We start from the raw sequence: 20503 nt of genomic DNA on the forward strand, positions 1-20503 counted from the left end.
TTTCCACTAAATGAGAGAAAGCAAAGGGAGCTGAGAAATTCTCACAGGCATTTTGATTTTACAGATGCCTACTAACACATGACCTTGAATAAAAAAGCATCCAACCCTGGAGCCCTGCAACTACAGGTATGGGATACATTTCACCATTTCAGTGATTTCCCTGGATAGCGAGAAATTTTATACTGGATAAACTCCGTGTGTGTGTGTGTGTGTGTGTGTGTGTGTGTGTGTGTGTGTGTGCGTTGTGTGTGTGTGTGTGTGTGTTACTGTAAGACGCCTCTATTTTTATTCACAAAGTATTTGCTCACTGGAAAACAAATATTTGGTCATAATATGTTCCCATGGTTGTTTCAGAAAAATAATGTGTGTAGCTATCCCTGCCCCATACACAGTATGACATTTTTCCTTTCTAATTACTGTATAAGACATCTAATCCCTGAGAAATTTCATCTTTTCTTCTTCTCCTGAGAACCTTGAGAGCTAGATAATTAATCGTGTTCCAAGAATGATGGTATAGTGGGCCTAGTAGCTCCTAATATAGTGAGTAGCTTGCAATTATGAAAGTTGATCTCTAAAGTCATTGGGATAGCAATTTGCAGAAATGCAAGGGATTCATTTGGGCAGTTCTGAGGTGTTCAAGTCAGTGCAACAAGCAGCACTATCCCAACCTCTGGAGCAGTAAATGCTGAAGTGCTGTGATAGATGCTACTAATTACCTTGAAAGTTCCTGGCATCTTTGTTTGGAATTTAGTGCTGCTTTTTATATTTGTGTTTCCAACCACTTCTTCTACCAAGGGCACAAGTGGGACAATTATGAAAACAGATATTGTTTTAGAGCTGGAAAGGGTCCTAGAAATGATATGAGCTTATGTATTCACTTTGTGAATTGGTAACTAACATTCTAAAAGACTACTCTGCCAAAGAAATTAGGACAGCTATGCCAGAGGGAAAGCATATGGGTACTGAGCCCAGTTATGTCTCCTTCTATTGGGCATCTGTTCTAAGATCACTAGTAGTCTTTATTACAAAAGGGAGGTATTCACATTATACTACATAGACTTCCACTACTGGTGAGATCTATGTGCTTCCAGTTTTGTTTCTTCCCTTTCTAACTCCCGACTTCCACCAACTTAGTTAACCAAGGATTTCAATATCTGCTACTTTTATTTCTCACAGTAATATACATGAAAAACATAAATAAAAGGTAGAGTGATATTTGGTGTTTCAGTGTAGTTGTAGTCCCTCACTGCTATACCAGATGTATTTATTATCTATTCAGATGTCTGTGCTCAGAAGGCATGTCACCACCCCCAAAGCCTTATATCTTTCCCAAGTCATGGTAGGATACACCATCCAATGATCTCAATGTATATCTAAGACTACAGCTTCAATAACAGTGGGGTGGTTTTGTTTTTCAAACTGTTAGATTGCCTCCACAAACAAATAATTTCTGTATTCTTTCTATAATGCCCCTATAGTCCAACATTTTGATTGACATGGACTTCACACCAAGGAAAACTCTCAATAAAATTTAAAGGAAAGAACTGATAGACAATACGGATGTCATTTAGTGAGTCATTTGTAATCAGTAGGCCACTGGCATCATAGACAAAATTTAAGAATCAGAATCCCCTGGTTAAAAATTCAGTCTGCTGCTTACTTAAATACTTTACATTTTAGTTGAACCTGATGTTAATAATAATATCTAATGCTTATATATTTTATAAATATTATGTAAAATATATTTTGTATTTTAAAAATATATTTACCGAATACCATACTATTTTATCTTCATGTTTTATCCATTTTTCATTCATTTTATAACAGTAGGATTTTGAAAAATGCTTGCAAAATGTTTAAAGACTTTAGTAGGAAGAACAAGATAAGATACAAAAGAATTGCAAACAAATACGACTAATATCATCTACCAATAACTGGGTTTTATGTTAGTGGTTAAGTGTGCAGTCATAAAGGAACCACAATGTGATAGTCACCTCTTTACACACATTATCTCTCTTCCAGGATAAGGGCAGGGGAAATTATATGGTATTGGTGTGTTTTCTACTGGTATGATAGAATTTTCAAGGCTGGTTACTTTATGAAGAAAGTAAGTTTGTGTTTCTGGGGGATCAAAGTCATGGTATTTGCATTGGCTAAAATATTATTAGAACTACATGGTGGATGTCACTAATGTGCTGGAGTCAGTCACATTACAGAACGGGAGACTGGAACACAGATACTAAACAAAGGGAAGGTCATTCTTTTCAAATCCTGGTGAGAAGTCAATCTAGGGTCTTAACAGAAGTCCCCTTTGAACTGACTCAGTTCAATGCTAAAAGGCTCTATCTTTTAAATATTCTGTCAAGTCATTCTTGTGTTATCACACTGAGGACCAAGTTTCCAACACATCAACCATTCAAGAATGTACTTAAATCAGAAACAAACTATAGCTGAGATTTTAAATTGTCTGTTTGCTAAAGGAAAGCAATTCTGCTTTTAATGGTCCCTTGCTTCTATTTGATAGACAATAGAAAACATTGGAAACGGCAAGGAATGGTTATTTGCTTTTATTACCGTATACAATTAATTTATTTGAAAGAGCATACAATTTCAGAAAGGACGAATCCTGTATCCCAAAGTGAGAGAATATTATGAGTCTACAAGATGACCAGCACTCAAGAGTGACCAAGACCTTAACCACATGCTCATTATGTCCTCAATGCAGCAGAAAGTGTTCCGAATGAATTCTTGGTTCATCTGGCTCCACAGAGCAACAGGATCAACAGAAAGACCAACATGTACATATCCCTGTGTGCTGCGTATAAAATTCAATGAAACCATAAATAAAAACTCCAGAGACATAATGTTTTCCATCCCTACCATCATCTTAATGCAGTTGTCGCACTTCAAATGCAAAACTCTAAGGCACTCTATAAAAGATGACAAAATTGCTTTTAATTAGTGCTTATTAAAAGCATCTGCTGGAACAACTTCAGCAACACAATAAATAACTACAGTACTATATTATACCCCAAAGAATTAAATATCCATGAATTTAATGTTGAAGTAAATTAATAACTGGATAAATAAATGAGAAAGAAATAGCAACTCTTTATTATAAATGGTTTTAAATTAGTAACTGTGAGAGACTTTAAGGAGTTAGAAAAACATGATTGGGATATTATGGTTATAATTTCCACTGAAAAGAACCATGAGTGGATGCAGAAATAAATGAGTAGGCAACAATGAAAGGAACTGGTGTGTTCATAGAACCAACATGCTATCTTTAACATGTTGAATAATCACAGAGGAAAATGAATGCATCTGTCATGTAGAGTCCCCGTAGACACTATCTTACCCTAGTAGTCAAAGTTGACTTCATTGATAATAAACATCAATATTTTAACAGGTTATTCAAATCCTTTGTAGTGATCTTTTAAATTATTCATGACTTTATAAAATCCCCAGAAAATAACAGTAGGAAATGAATTAAGGGACAATCTAAAAAATGGCTCATGAATCTAAATGAAAGGGTCAAAATCTCTCCATTTAGTTTGATGTTAGCTGTTGGTTTACTGTATATTGCTTTTATTATATTCAGGTATGTTCCTGTTATCCCTGATCGCTCTAGGACCTTTATCATGAAGGGGTGCTGGATTTTGTCAAAGGTTTTTCAGCATCTAGTGAGATGATCATGTGTTTTTCTTTCACAGTTTATTTATATGGTAGATTACATTGATAGATTTTCTAATGTTGAACCATCCCTACATTCCTGGGATGAAGCCTATTTGATCATGGTGGATGATTTTTCTGATGGGTTCTTGAATCCGGTTTGCTAGTATTTTATTGAGTATTTTTGCATCGATGTTCATGAGGGAAATTGGTCTATAGTTTTCTTTCTTAGTTGTGTCTTTGTGTAGCTTGGGTATCAAGGTAATTGTAGCCTTGTAAAAAGAGTTTGGCAGTGAGCCTCCTGCTTCTATTTTGTGGAATACTTTGAGGAGTATTGGAATTAACACTTCTTTGAATTTCTGGTAGAATTCTGCACTGAAGCCATCTGGGCCTGGGCTTTTTTTGTTTGGGAGACTTTTGTGACTGCTTCTATTTCATTAAGGGTTATAGGTCTGTTTAGATTGTTTATCTGCTCTTGATTTAGTTTTCGCAAGTGATATCTATCCAGGAAATTGTCCATTTCCTTTAAATTTTCAAATTTTGTGGAGTATAGATTTTCAAAGTATGCCCTGATGATTCTCTGGATTTCCTCAGAGTCCGTTGTTATGTCCCATTTTTCATTTCTGATTTTTGTTAATTAGCATGCTCTCTCTCTGTCTTTTGGTTAGTTTGGACAGAGATTTGTCTATTTTGTTGATTTTCTCAAAGAACCAACTCTTTGTTTCATTGATTCTTATCAATATTCTCCTGGTTTCTAATTGATTGATTTCAGCCCTCAATTTGATTATTTCCTGGCATCTGCTCCTCCTGGGTGAGTTTGCCTCTTTTTGTTCTAGAACCTTCAGCTGTGCTATTAATTCTCTAGTATGACTGTTCTCCAGTTTCTTCATGTGGGCACCTAGTGCTATGAACTTTCCTCTCAGCACTGCTTTCCAAGTGGCCCATAGGTTTGTGTATGTTGTGTCTTTATTCTCATTGAATTCCAGGAAGTCTTTAATTTCTTTTTTTATTTCTTCCTTTACCCAGGGATGGTGCAAATGAACATTGTTCAATTTCCATGAGTTTGTAGGGTTTCTGAGATTTGTGTTATTGATGAATTCTAATTTTAATGCATTGTGGACTGAGAAGATACAGGGAGTTATTCCAATTTTTTTGTATCTGTGGAGATTTGCTATGTTTCCTATTATGTGGTCAATTTTAGAGAAGGTTCCATGTGGAGCCAAGAAGAAGGTATATCCCTTTGTGTTTGGGTGGAATGTTCTATAGACGTCTGTTAAACCCAGTTGGGTCATAACTTCTATTATTTCCTTTGTTTCTTTGTTAATTTTCTGTCTGGAGGTCCTGTCTAGCAGTGAGAGCAGAGTGTTGAAGTCTCCCACTATTAGTGTGTGTGATTTTATGTGCAATTTGAGCTTTAGTAATGTTTCTTTCACAAATGTAGGTGCCTTTGTATTTGGGGCATAGATGTTTAAAATTGAGACTTCATCTTGATGGACTTTTCCTTTGATGAATATGAAATGTCCTTCTTCATCTCTTTTGATTGATTTTAATTTGAATTCTAGCTTGTTAGATATTAGGATTGCTAAACCCTCTTGTTTCTTGGGTCCGTTTGATTGGAAAACCTTTACCCAAACCTTTACCCTGAGATATTGTCTGTCTTTGATGTTGAGATGTGTTTCTTGTATGGAGCAGAAGGGTCTGTCTTCGTATCCATTCTGCTAGTCTGTGTCTTTTTATAGGCAAGTTGAGGCCATTGACATTGAGGGATATCAATGAACAGTGATTAATCATTCTTGTTTGTGCTTGATTTATTGGTAGTGAAGTTATTTTGTGTAGTTTCTCCTCCCTTTATCTTTTGGTGTTATGTAAAGTGGGATTATATATTGCCTGTGTCTTTGTGAGTATATTTATCTTCCTTGGATCTAAGTTTTCCTTCTAGCACTTTCTGTAGAGCTGGATTCATGGACACATATTGTTTAAATCTGGCTTTGTCATGGAATATTTTGTTTTCTCCATCTATAGTAATTGAAAGCTTTGTTGGATATTGTAGTCTGAGCTGACATCCTTGTTCCTTACGGTTTGTACGACATATGTCCAGGATCTTCTGGCTTTCATCGTTTCGACTGAGAAGTCAGGTGTAATTCGGATAGGTCTGCCTTTATATGTTACTTGGCCTTTTTCTTTAGCTGCTCTTAATATTTTCTCTTTATTCTGTAGGTTTGATGTTTTGATTATTATATGGCAAGGTGACTTCTTTTTCTGGTCCAGCCTATTTGGTGTTCTGTAAGATTCTTGTATTTTCATAGGCATATCCTTCTTTAGGTTAGGGAAGTTTTCTTCTATGATTTTGTTGAATATGTTTTCTGTATATTTGAGCTGTATTTCTTCACCTTCTTCTATACCTATTATTCTCAGGTTTGGCTTCTTCACGGCGTCCCATATTTCCTGGATATTTTGTGTTAGGTATATATTGGTTTTGAGATTTTCTTTGGTTGATGACTGTATATCCTCTAAGGAGTCTTCAACACCTGAGATTCTCTCTTCTATCTCTTGTATTCTATTGGTGATACTTGCATCTGTAGTTCCTGATTGTTTACCCAGCTTTTCCATTTCCAGCATCCCCTCGTTCTGTGTTTTCTTTATTGTTTCTATTTCAGCTTTCAATTCTTCAGCTGTTTGAGTTGTTTCCTTCATTTGTTTGGTTGTTTATTCTTGGTACTCTTTAGAAACTCTGCAAGGGAACTCCTAGAGCTGATAAACACCTTCAGCAATGTGGCAGGAAACAAGGTAAATTCAAAAAAATCAGTGGTCCTATTATATACAAATGATGAAGTGACCGAGAAAGAAATCAGAGAAACCTCAACCATTACAATAGCCATAAACAGCATCAAATATCTGGGGGAAAATGTTAACCAAGGAAGTGAAAGACCTGTGTATCAAGAACTTTGAGTCTTTAAAGAAAGAAATCAAAGAGGATACCAGAAAATGGAAAGATCTCCCATGCTCTTGGATTGGTAGGATCAACATAATAAAAATGTTGCCAAAAGCAGTCTACAGATTCAATGCAATCCCTATGAAAATTCCGGCACAGTTCTTCACAGACCTGGAAAGAACATTAATCAACTTTATATGGAAAAAAGGCCCAGGATAGCCAAAACAACCCTATACAATAAATGAACTATAGGAGGCATCACCATACCTGACTTGAAGCTCTATTATAGAGCTATAGTTCTAAAAACAGCTTGGTATTGGCACAAAAATAGACAGGTAGACCAATGGAACGGAATTGAAAACCCTGATTTTAACCCACACACCTATGAATACTTGATTTTTGACAAAGAAGCTAAAACTATACAATGGAAAAAACAGAAAGCATCTTCAACAAATGGTGCTGGCATAACTGGGTACTGGTATGCAGAAGACTGCAGATAGATCCATGTTTATCGCCTTGTACAAAACTTAAGTCCAAATGGATCAAAGATCTCAACATAAATCCAGCCACACTGAAACTTTTAGACGAGAAGTGACCACTTCCTTTACATAACATCAGTGGCACAGACACTGAGATCGACAATTAACAAATGGGACCTCATGAAACTGAAAAGCTTCTGTAAGGCAAAGGACACAGTCAACAAGACAGAAAGGCAGTCCACAGAATGGGAAAAGATATTTACTGACCCCACATCTGACAGAGGGCTAATCTCCAAAATTTACAAAGAACTCAAGAAGCAAGGCTCCAAAACACCAAAGGATCCAATTAAAAGGTGGGGTACAGAACTAAACAGAGAATTCTCAATAGAGGTGGCTAAAATGGCCAAAAGACACTTAAGAAAGTGCTCAACATCCTTAGCCATCAGGGAAATGCAAATCAAAACAACTTTGAGATACCATGTTACTCCTGTCAGAATGGCTAAAATAAAAAACACCGAAGACAATTTATGCTGGAGAGGATTTGGAGAGAGGGGAACACTCCTCCACTGCTGGTGGGATTGCCAACTTGTACAACCACTTTGGAAAGCAGTATGAAGATTCCTCAGGAAAAATGGAATCAATCTACCACAAGACCCAGCAATTCCACTCTTAGGTATATATCCAAAGGAGGCATATTCATACAACAAGGGCATCTGCTCCACTATGTTCATAGCAGCATTATTTGTAATAGCCAGAACCTGGAAGCAACCTAGATGCCCCTAACTGAACAGTGGATAGAGAAAATGTGGTACATTTACACAATAGAGTATTACTCAGCAGAAAAAAAACAATGGAATCTTGAAATTCGCAGGTAAATGGATAGCACTGGAAGAAACCATTCTGAGTGAGGTAACCCAGTCACAAAAAGACAACCAAGGTATGTACTCACTCATATATGGATTTTAAACATGGATCAGGAGAGTGCCAGTCTGCGCTTCCACTGACAGAGAGTCTGGGAAACAGGAAAGAACCTAAAAGATATACATGGTACCCAAGAGAAGTGAAATAAGGCAAGATCCACTGAACAGATGGGGAACACGGCGAGGGGTGGGGGGGAGGGGGACCTGGGAAATAGAGAGGGGGAGAAGTGGAAGAGAGATTAGGACCTGGAGGAACAGGAAGGTCGACTGGGGGAGGGTATGATAGGAGGAAGGGGGAATCATAGGTCAGAAGACAGATCAGGCACCAGTGTGACCTCTAGTGATCTAAATGGATGATACCAATTGGCAAGCTAAGCAATAGTGGAGAGACCACCCCGAATGCCCATTCCTGATAGTGAACTTGATGTCTATAACCATCCTGGAGCTTTCATCCAGTGACTGATAGAAGCAGAGGCAAACACCCACAGTTAAATACTGAACAGAAACCAAGGAACCCAGCGACAGAGAGAGAGGAACAAAGAGCAAATTGGCAAAGAATGGGCTGGCAAAACCAGCATAGACAGCTGATCTGAACAGGGGAGAGCTCTTGGACCCTAGACCGACAGCTGGAAGGCCAGCATGGGACCGATCCAGACCCCCTGAATGTGAGAGTCAATGAGTAGTCCTGGACTACCTATGGGGTCCTGAGCAGTGGATCAGTGTTTATCCCTCGAATACTAACAGTCATCGTGTGTCCATAACACACAGAGGGTTGTTCTCTCTGCCTAGATTCTTAGGGAAGTGCCTGGACCCTACCCTGAATGAAATGATAGACTCTAGATATCCCCTATGTGGAAGGAATTGGCATTAGGGTGGGAGGATGGGGGGGATGGTGGGCGGTGCGGGAGGAGGGGAGGGAGAGGGAACTGGGATTGACATGTAAAACAAGCTATTTAAAATTATAATAAAAAATAAATTATAAAAACAAAACAAAAAAAAGAGAGAAGGGCAAGTGAATGAGAGAGAACATGGGATGGCAAACTTCCTCTTCTACCCTTCTATGAAGAACTCACTCCCATAGTAACCAATTCCTAGATAACAAGCAATCATCAATTTTTCATTCAGTAATTAATAATATCAGTCAATTCATGATGACACGGCACATATGTCCTATTCACTTCTTAAAGCTCCCATTTCTTGATACCTTCACAATGGCACTTGAATTGCAAGATAAATTATACTGGAGATACTCAAACTACATACTTTTGGATTCAACTTAAGCTGGATCTTGGAATAAATGAGGGCATGGATACACAGACCGTCAAATTCAAATGAACTCTGTACTCCAGGTAATAGTATAGTTGAAAATTACTAAAAAGTTATGTTTATCTAATTCTTAAAATACTGGAACTGTATGATCTACTGAAAATATATTATCTTTGAAACTCTCCTGCAAGTTGAAAATTTTCTAAAATAATTATTTGTTCAAATACAATTTCCCTGGGAAGTAACTTTTTACACTCATTGTGTTTCTGATGGACCAGGTATTAGAGAGTCCATAGTCTACTTGTTGCATAATTGCTTCTTGAAGGATTATTTTTCACCTCTAATTTTACATGCAAAGCATCAGAGAAGCAAACATGCTGAAGCCCAAAGCTGTGTGGGAAATATGGATCATATTTTCTGTTCTCCTCCCCTTGCAAAGATTGCATGTCATATGAGACAAAGTATGTTTTAGTCAATGTTTTTTAAGAAAGAAGTTACTTAGTGTTGGAGCCATAAATAAAAGTGCATGTAAGAAAGAATAGCTCACTGTTAAAACCCGGCTCATGTTAAGCTGCATTAGAAAGCCAACTTAATGAGCTGCTGGGAGTTACATCCATTTTAAAAGGTCCCTGAGAACATGTGTAAGAGTTTGATTTAGCATTTCCCAAAGAACATTCCACTGAGCATTACTAGCATAGGAGGTCTTAGGAGAAGTGTTCTACTACAAATACCATTCAGATTTTTTTTTTGTATTCTACCTATTGATATTTCAAGAGGCTGTCATTCCAAGTGTAGTCTGTAGCATCTTATCATACAAAATGTATCCAACAGTTCCATTAGGAAAGACTGAAAAATTGCAAAAGATACTATTAGTCTTAAGGAATTTTGTTCATTTTCTCTATCTGGGTTTTTGATTAAGAAAAGTAAGCATGGGTTTAATATCCTGTGGAAAGGTGAAGGTCAAATATGGAAGCAGAAATGGAATGAAATTCTGTCGTGTTGGAGCACAAACACACTGTGGATACTCAACTGGGAATTTGACATGTGTCTGTGTGAGAGTAGGTTTCTCTCTGTTTCTCTCCTCTCTCCTCTCTCTCTGTCTCTGTCTCTGTCTCTCTGTCTCTGTCTCTGTCTCTGTCTCTCTCTCTCTGTTTCCTCTCTCTCTCTCTCTCTCTCTCTCTCTCTCTCTCTCTCTTTCTCGTGTGTATGTGTGTGTATGTATGTGTTGGAAAGTGGTATGAATTATAATTCCCCCAGCATTCCAGAATCAAAAACTAGGATAGGAATGGTAGAGTTTATTACATAAGAACCATGTACAGAAAGGGGTAATGTATTGTTAACTAATTTGAAATTAATGCTTTTACTGCTAGTGCCTGGGCATAAGTTATACCCCCTTTGAGTTCTCTAAATGCAGTCATAATTGATATTTTATTTTACTTTACTTCTCTTTTTTCAAAACATATAAATTATGTAAAATTATTTGATATCTCAATATATAATATATAGGTATACATCTATGTCAATGATAGAATTGCCATTTTTGCTATTTTAACCATTTTCAAATAGTAAAAATTTGATTATTTATGGCCCTGAAGAAAGTGTCTTGGTTTTCTGATATTTTAGAGATTAGTCTGAGCTTTCAGTAAACTCCACCTATTTTGTAAGGGAATAAATACATAAAAGTTATTAATAATGTGAATTACATTGTCATAGCAACAAATTTTTCCAGTTCCTCTATAACTTATGCAACCACTAACCTCTAGTTTCTGTTTATTATTCAAGGGAAATCATATTTGGGGAGGAAAAATTGCTTGTCATCATAAAGGACAAGACCACCTGTGTAAATTCAAATGATTACAAAAGATGAAAATAGATTTTCAGTTAAAATGATTAGAATACGCATTTTTATATTTTCTTTTAGTTGTTTAAAATTCTTATGTGATGTGAATCATAGTTAAATATGTGACTAGTCTGGCTGGGCAATTAACAGGATTGTTAGACAGAGTCAGGGAGCTACACATTCAAATGTCTGTTGTTGGGGCTGGAGAGATGGATCAGCAGTTAAATGTCAGCTACTCTTACAGAAAACCCTCGTTGAGTCTTCAGCACCTATGTCAGGTGCTGAAAGCTATCTGCAGTTCTAGCTTCTGACACCTTTTAGCCCCAGAAGGCCCTCACATGCACAGATCCAAACACTGACACATATACATAAAAATGAACAACAAAAACAAAAATAACACCTTCATGTGTATGCCCTTGTTCATATAGTTTTTACCGAGAAATGGCCATATAATCAGAAACATAGTTCCCTTCTCTTGTACGGAAACAGAATCGAGTCCTTAGCTATTACCTGTGAAATCTTTGCCACAGTAAGCATTATTTCTGGGCCAAAGACATGCTACTTTCACACTGTTTCTTCCTCTTCTGTGTAGATATAGAATATAGGAATGCTTCTTAGAGACTAAGAAGGAAGTTCAATTTGTGAGTGGAAAAAATTTTTATCAGAATAGCAACACTCAGGGCATACCCTGCACATACCTGGTCCTTCTGCATAGGTGCACTGTAAAAGAACAAAATAAACCTACATTGGATAAAGTCCTCGAAATTTTGTAGAAAATATTTAGGAAGCAGTTGTTATAGCCCTTCCAGTTATCATTCTATACTAAGCTATTCAAGAACTAGTGAAAGAATTTAAACAAGTCTTAGTTATACATCCACACATGTGTCAACTGTAGTGTGATAAACAGATTTTATTTTTCACAGTGAATGACTCGAACCTAGAATAATAATTGTTTTTTTCTGTCATGTTTAGGGCATGAGCATCTAATGCTGGACATTAACTTGGTAACTTTTATTTGGGACACTAAATAAAATTAATTAATGTTTTGGTTCCAATTCAAACCTCATATAATAGTGGAGTCCATACAGAGTTCATTTCATTTTTCATATATTATTCTTTGCTAAGGAGACAAAAGTATTACTGGCTAAATATTCTTATAAAGATTGTTTAGAAAGACTCAAGATTTCTTTAATTAATATTTTTCATTTATTTTACATAAAAGCAACATTTCTTCTTCCAGTCTCCCATCTAACCCTCTCCCCATCCACTCCTCCTTCCCTCCATTCAGAAAGGGACAGGCCTCCCATGGAGTTGAACAAAGCATGTTACATCAAGTATGTGGCACTTGATCTATAAGTAAGGCTCCTAAGCAGTGAGACCAGGAGCCTTAGCTTGTCTTTGGAAACCTATTCCCCATGCTGAATACCTCGCCCGGTCTTAAAACAAGAAGAGGAATTCAGTCCTGTCTTAGAATTTCTGAAAACAACAACAACAAAACCAGAAAACCAAAACTTAATCTCAAAAGAAAGAATTTGATGTCTTTGAATAAAATTTGGTCCATCTTCTCATCTTTTTGCATCCATCCTTCCCTCCTTCCTTCCTTCCCTCTCTCCCTCCCTTCCTCTTTCTTCCCTCCCTACATCCCCCCTCCCTCCTTTCCTCCCTTTTTTTTCCTTCCTTCCTTCCTTCCTTCCTTCCTTCCTTCCTTCCTTCCTTCCTTCCTTCTGTTCTTCCCTCCTTCCTTCCTGTCTGTCTTTCTTCTTTTTGGTGTGTGTATGTGTGTACAGTGTCCATACATTTGTGTATGCATTTTGACATATATGTGAAAATGTATTTAAATGAAGCCAGAAGACTTCACATTCTTGGTAAATGATGAATTTTGTTAATTATTGGCATTGTCAATGCCACTTTTACAAGTAATATCAAAGAAAGTTTCAGTTGCTTGTGATTAGATTTCAGTGCTTGAAAACTTCAGTAAACAGAGGATATCTTGCTTCATGAAGGACTTATTGATGGGGTTCTAATAAGAACTCTTGTTTGTTCTTATGCAATCCCTCCAGAAAGGTCTGTGGTATAGGTATAAGGAAACAAAAATCTAATGAGTTTGAAATTGAATAATCACTGAAATTCGGCTTTTTAATTTTCTTTCTTTTTAGCTTTACTTTATTAGTTCCCCAGTTTCTATGGAGGGTACAGGAGAGTACTGTATCATTACAGTGGAATAATATGAGTATCCTGGCTTTACCCTCAGAGAAGCACAGAAGGTAGGATGTCACCTAGCAGGGATGATGTTGTCTGATTTATTGTTCCAACTATGTCAAATTTTAAGTCTCTGTGTGTGGAATTTGGCACCATCTCAGAATGAAAATATTGTATAACCTGTTTATATAGTTTAATGTTCTTAATTTCCCTGATGACAACAGATTCTCTCTATAACATGATATAGACTCAGCATTAGGACTTAGGTTTATGGAGCAATTAATAGAAGGATCAGTTTACTTCAATAAGGTTTAAGCTGTTCTGCAGTGTAAGAGATGGTCCCAGAAGCACAATACCCAACTTTGGTCCTCCCAAAGTTTACAGTTTGAAAGTTTATTTGATAATGCACCACTAGTTGATAGAAATGTAGGGAAATAGCATAAAATAGAGAAGAAACTGAAAATAACGAGACATATTATCTTTTTGTGATGCTAGGCATTCTTTATTGGTGCCAGAAGTTGCATAGAATTTCTGAGAAACTGTAAGAAACTCAATTCAGTAAAGACCCACAGGATCTCATACCAAAATATCAACTGACTCTCAGCATATTGGTTAAAAGTGGTCCTACTTGTATCAGTCTGATCCCCAATATACACCCATATACATTTTAGCTGCACAGTGTAAGGGATGAAATCTTAGAGCAAAAAGTGAAAGCTACTTTATCATGTTCAGCAAAGGTTGCACTTGCCAGAAGACACACCACTGGAACCAGGAAGAAACTGGGACTTTGCAGATATTACTGACACAGAAGGTGAAAGGAGATGATTCTGAATAGACAGATGATAGTTTTACAAGATTTGGTTTAGTCACCTGGAACCCATAACTCATGATGAATGTAGATATATAGAAGTGCTGCATGTTTGTCCTCAGTGAGGAATTCAGGGAAAACATGACTACTTGAAATAAATTAGGGAATGTTAAACACAATATAAAGTATAAGTAAAAAGAAATTACCAACTTTGGTGAAGTCAAGGAAGATTCTTGGGCAGGGATATTCAACTGGCCTGGAAAGAATGTGTTAATAATGTTGTGAAAGAGATCTATAGAAGCCATCACACCATTAGTACCTATGAACATTCCCACAGGGATTTGCAGTTTATACACTGCCTTCACATTTGTCAACATATTTTAAATAATATGTTTTAAAAGATCATTTGTGAAAGCATTAGCTCCTTTCTATTTGCAGAGAAATGGATGCTTCATGAAGCGATGTGACATATCAAAATCAACTTTGAGAAGTGTATGAAAGTCAGGTTGCAGAGCAGGTACTGATTCCAGTTCCTAATGATAACAGCTCATGCTTTGGAAACCAATTGGGCTAAAGCAGAGCAAGCACCAAGCTACCTATGTTACTTAATACACAATAACTCGCTAATGTCAGTCATTATTACTAGCTTTATATGAGCTTTTATGAATCTCTAAGAGCCCATAGGAAACAATACAAAGATAGGAAGTAGATGTTGGGCAGGTGCAGCCTCTTCAATGATAAAACCTCGCATATTTTCTACTTTTGCATATGTTTGGGAACAAGAACAGAAACCACCTATCTGTAGTTTTCGCTCTGACTTAAGTTATGTCTTTTATGTATTTTTATTCTATGTGATCATAGTTAGCTTCTCTATCACTTTAACTGACTTTTCATTCATTTCTCATCATTTTGAGTGAAATGGAATACAGAACAGGTCTGATGCTGAAGGTTATACATCTGCCATCTTTATGTAGTGGCTTCCTGTTTAGTGTATGAGACACATCTTGATCACATACACTTCTAAGCTGAGGCAGTAAAACAGTTCTGTGTGAAACTTTTAGACACATGTGTTAACAGCAGGAGTCAAATAAAATGATTAGCAACTGATTTGTTTCCTTCCTCTGGGAAGCCTCTGGAAGCCACCTGCAGTGACAACTGCTGCTGAGCCCATTGGCACGGCTCTAGGGACACCTGCAGCAGTACCTCCCAGAGATACAGTACATTTAGATACTTGAAGAACTGCCATAAGTCCTATAACTAAGTGGGATTTCTTTTCTGCCAGTGTTGTTTCCAGTAACTCTAGGGAGTTCAACTAAGGGTTCCACAATGGCTCCTAAATCTAGATGTAGAAGAGGGATGAAGGATGCTGGACCTGTAAAACTCTGCATTAGTCAGAGCTCTTGTCAAAACCTGACTTGGAAATTGACGTCTGGAAGAAAACTGTGAATAAATGCAAGAATATTATTTCAAAGCAGTGTTTTAAAACCCTAACTCTTAGTGACTGTAAATACTATGTGTGACTGGTTTAGGTGAAAGAATGATACTAGATACAAGCAAACATTATTACTGGATAGAGAATGTAAGAGAGGGAAAATTATGTATGACTTCCAAATTCATCTCAAAGGAAAACCTGCTCTCTTCCAAAGGGAAACAGAAGGATAAGGTCTGGGGGAAGGGGAGGTGGTGGGCTGAGGGGGAAGGAGCAGACAGAGGGAGAACTATGTTTGGGATATATTGTATGAGAGAAGAATTTATTTTAAATAAAAATTCTTCCATAATAGTTTACTTCTACTGTCAAAAGCTACTGATTATTAACTATCAGAAAATTTATGTGATTAAAACAATTTGTTGTCTTAGCATTACTTTAAACTTCTGCTCAGGTCTTCACACTAAATGAAATCTCTACTGTGTAAAGATAAATTAAGCAAAGTGATGGTGAGCACATATGTTCTGTGAAATCCCAAGGTTCTTACTTGTTAGTCAAAGTCTGACTGGTGTGTTAGTAGGCTCTTAGAGGTTCAGTGAACTTCATGGCCAGCCTGCAGATGGCAGCAAACTTACACTTCCTTACCAGAATCTAGCCTCTCTATGGCTCCTTCAAGGTTATCCTTTCTTTCTCTGTTTTTATTGTCACAGGTGATATATCACACAAAACAATTAGAATAATATAAGGGGAGAAACATCAGTACTACTGGAACATGAAGGCAAGTAGAAATTCAAGGAGGAAAAAAAGCAAAAGAAAATGAAACATGAGACTAAGACTAGCAGAAGAAAAGTAGTTTGACACTGTCAGCTTATCTTTTGGATTTGGCAGGAATAATTTTGGGCCATGTAGTTTGAAACCTGTTTAACACCAGCTAAAATGAAAGATCACAATGCTGTAGCATAGAGTTCACTGATAAGTCATACTGCTAATGAAGATTCCTTCATGAAGCCACTAGGCTAGAACTATGATCTCAAGGGGAGACACACCTAATATTTCTAAAAGCATAGGTAGCAGCAATCCATTGCATTGACAAAGTCAGAAGCATTGCCTCTGAAGTGTCTACCATAGGATTGTATCATCTCTTGTCAATACTGAAGAGTCATTACTACTTACAGATTTAACTCAGTTTATCAGCGGAAAAGCTATTAACCTTTGATATCATTTGCATTCTAGGAATCAGATTTCTTGGCTGCAAATGGATTTTTCAATGATGAGCAAGAGGAAATAACGAAGATGGAAGCAATCACTAAAACTAGGCTCCAATTGTTATCAGCATATCAATATTTGCATTTTAGGCCTCATGGAGCTATACAGAGGACATTTGCCTTATTAGCAAGGCTTCATGAGCCGTAAAGGATTTTGTTTTCCATGATTCATTGTTTAACAAAATGTCATAGGAACCGGGCCCATTTGCCTTTTAAAGCCACCTGTCTTCTGACAGAAACAGGTGTGCTGTGTAGGTAGTGTCCTCAGTGTAAAGATGAGCTGACCAAAGAAATGCCTCTCGAGACGTACCAGTATGAGGGAGAAAGTGATACTCTGACAGCTTGGCTGTTAGAGTATGAGCATAAGATTTATGAGGCCTCTCTGCACTGCCACCTGTGAGGCTAAGAACTGAGCTCAAATGTGGGAAGAGGCCAGTGGACAGCAACTTCCAGATTGATATTTCTGAATGATTATCTGTTAACTGATCTTGATTAAAGTCATGTTGTATACCAATCCAGATATGCCAAATGTTTACCATTTAATTGCTTTTTCATTGCATAGAGTTTAAATTAATTCAACACCCATCTCCCCCCCCCCTTTTTTTCTTTCCATGTCCGGCTCTCCTCTGGTTTTACAAATATAGGAAGATCAGGGAATCATGGGATATGATATATTTTTTTTTCTGGAACATATAATCTATTCTTTAGCATTTAAATAGTTGTTTAAGCAGTTTCTGACACATTACATACATTTAATAAATATGGCTGTTGCTTTTGCTTAATTAACTTTTATTGTATATAAAACAATAGGTCAGAACATTTGGTGTTAAAATACTACTAAGCATTTGGGAAACTGTAGTGACTCAATTCTCTTGTGATAATTATTGTATATTTATCCAGAAGGGTAGTTTAGAGAAGGGAATGGTATATACCAAGGGCACCTCTTATGAGCCAGGATCTGCTTAAGAACATTCACATATATTGTCATATAATGAAAGAAACAATAAAACAAAAATTAGTTATGTCTACTTTGCTACATTGATAGCAAAATTTACTTCTACAGCACCACAGGCCTGGAAAACCAAATGTTAAATAGCAAGTCGAGTATTTTGATTGACTATCAACTCTGTTTTGAACAAAAAAGGACAAGCTCATACCAAGGAAGTGTAATGTTAGTGAATCAGAGAGGAGAAAGATGTCATTTTGTGATAACGGATTTAAAGTTGGGTAAATAGGAGTGATGGAGTCTATGGTGTGTTCTAGGGAAATTTTGCTTCTCATACTTGTATTTAGAAATGCTGACTTCAACCAAAAGAAGTCAGAAGCATGAATTTTTCTTGTAACACTCACAGAATTTAGTTGGTGGCAACTGATGTGAATCTGGACAAGTAGTGAGATTAAATAATTGTATTTAATTGTCATAAAACCATGGAGATTTAAGTTTAGTCCTTAGAGGACACAGTTTCATTTCTATTTCTAAAGTAAATGAAATGTTTCAATGTAAAAGATTAAATAAATAAAATATATGAGTGTATTTGACCAACTTTACTAAAGAATAGTACTCTAACAATCAAAAGTAATGTAAGTCTGTATTGTAATAATATATATGTATGTATCTGTGTTTTATGTGTGTGTGTCTCTGTGTGTGATGAATGAAGTATCTATAATTTCTCTACTCCTCTTTCCTTCCCTGAACTATCTAACACCATTATTTTGAAACTAACCTTTCATTTATTCTATATTCATATGATAATGCTTCTAAGTTCTGAATGCATGAACAGAATATGACTCATATTTAAATCATGCTCATTTCACAGGTAAAATTTCAGAGTTGTAAAGAGAGCAAATGACTTTCTCCAAATTGTAAACTAAATACCAATGAGGTTGGAATCCTGATTCAGTCTCAGCTTAAAATGGTGGCCTCCTTTCCTTCATTTTCTCTTTAGCATAGAAGATAAATCCTTGTACCTCAGCTATCCAAGGCCAGACATGATTAACTCATCAACACCACTGGAAATGGGTACACTGACCTCCCATCATTTGCTAGGAAAACAACTTCACTATATTTTAAATTTCTATTGCAATACTTGAAGAAGACTTTTGAATCATGAGTGCTAACAAAAGTGGTCATGACAAATGAAAACAGGTATCTTGAAAATCATGATGGCATCTGACTTTCACTGGGATTAACTTGATTTAACTTAGTATCTTTTTAAAAAATTAATTTAAAAATAGCATGACTATTTGTTGTGAAAACCCAATGGTAAACAAATACTTTCTGTCTTTTCACATAGGTTGAATAAATAAGACTTGAAATAACTGTCCTGAATAACTTTTTCTAGAGTTTTTTTTTTTTTTTTGTGGAGGAGGTGGTCCCTGCAGATGTAATACAGGGAAGCAGACCCTGTAAAGAGAAAAGAATGAAAACCTGTGTAGATTGACTTTGGATAGGATTATGGATCCAATAGACAGTTTATTCTCAACATATTTAAACCCAACATAATTTAGAAAATAAATTTCCTGGTGTAATACAATTCCTATTGCACAAGGAAGTGTAATTACATTGAAGGTCAAATCAGGGTATATGTCATTTCTTCCAAGATGGTGAGTTCTATAGAGAGTCTACCTGTTATAGTTTGTGGGTCTAAAGGTCTGACCTAAGATCATTTGGGCTATTAGTCACCTTTGGTCTTAGATATGGGAGCTTCAGGGAGATTCTGGCTATAAGGGCCATTTTGATTACTAGCCACCTCTCATATTACTTATAAGAGCTTAATCTGGCCTACCTCAATGGATAATGCAGATCACCATGCTGTTAATCTCTCCCATTTCTCAGCTTGGAAGAACAGATTATCATCTTTCCCATTGGAAAGAAAATCCTGTATGCTTAACATTCCTTGTTTCTCTGGATCTCTGTGGGCACAAGGACCTTCAGGCTGTGTTCCCAATAGTATTGTTACAATACTATTGTGTCTGGCACAAGTTAAAACTTTTTCTCTATAAAAGGTTGTTCAAGATCAACTAAGTCACCCTGCTTTTCCAGTCTTTCCTGGAGTAGATTCAGATCAGTGTGGCCTTCTATCTGATGCTACTGGTTGGTTTAAGGAGAAAGCCATTAGTTGCTTCAAAATCCATATTAGTAGAGTGTAACATCATTGCCAAAAGTGCTTGATTACTGGAGAGAATAAACTGTGCTGTTATTGGGAGTTGAATATGTTGTGTACAAATGCATTAAGACGGTAGACAAAGAAAATAAATTACTATACTACTGAACAGGTATCTGAAAAATTCTGCAAAACAGTGTTGAGTCTTTATGATTAGGGCATTTCTCCATTGAAAAAGATGCACAAATAAGGGAATTTATGTCACTATCTAATTTACATCAATCATAGTGCTGACAAGTATTATTCTGTGACCATTGTAGGTACTCTGTGTAGTTGTTATATTTTGAAAGGGCATCATATGAAGCCTTGAAAGGTGTTTTTTCCACTAGGGGTAAAATTAAAAGCCATTATCCTCCCATATGGCCCCCAATTGAACCTGAAATAGCCATGTCAACTCTTGTTTCTTAGAATTGGTACATTCTATTTTATTTCCTGAATGATGCATCTGTTTGGGATCTGAAAAGCTTGGTATGTATCTGGAAATCTCACAAAAACAGAATCTCATGAAATTTTCAGCCTTGATCAGGTTGAA

The 20503-nt window shown here is 36.6% G+C and overlaps 1 long non-coding RNA gene across 1 annotated transcript; it reads left to right on the top strand.

The window, feature by feature from the left end:
* Nucleotides 1-6: 6 nt before the first annotated feature.
* Nucleotides 7-18339, top strand: LOC121139461. The gene is made up of 2 exons (XR_005876417.1): nucleotides 7-126; nucleotides 16776-18339. It is a non-coding gene; the product is annotated as an uncharacterized LOC121139461 (long non-coding RNA).
* The last annotated feature ends 2164 nt before the right edge of the window (nucleotides 18340-20503 follow it).

This window comes from Mesocricetus auratus, unplaced genomic scaffold (genome assembly GCF_017639785.1).
Source record: "Mesocricetus auratus isolate SY011 unplaced genomic scaffold, BCM_Maur_2.0 Super-Scaffold_15014, whole genome shotgun sequence".
Classification (NCBI taxonomy): domain Eukaryota; kingdom Metazoa; phylum Chordata; class Mammalia; order Rodentia; family Cricetidae; genus Mesocricetus; species Mesocricetus auratus.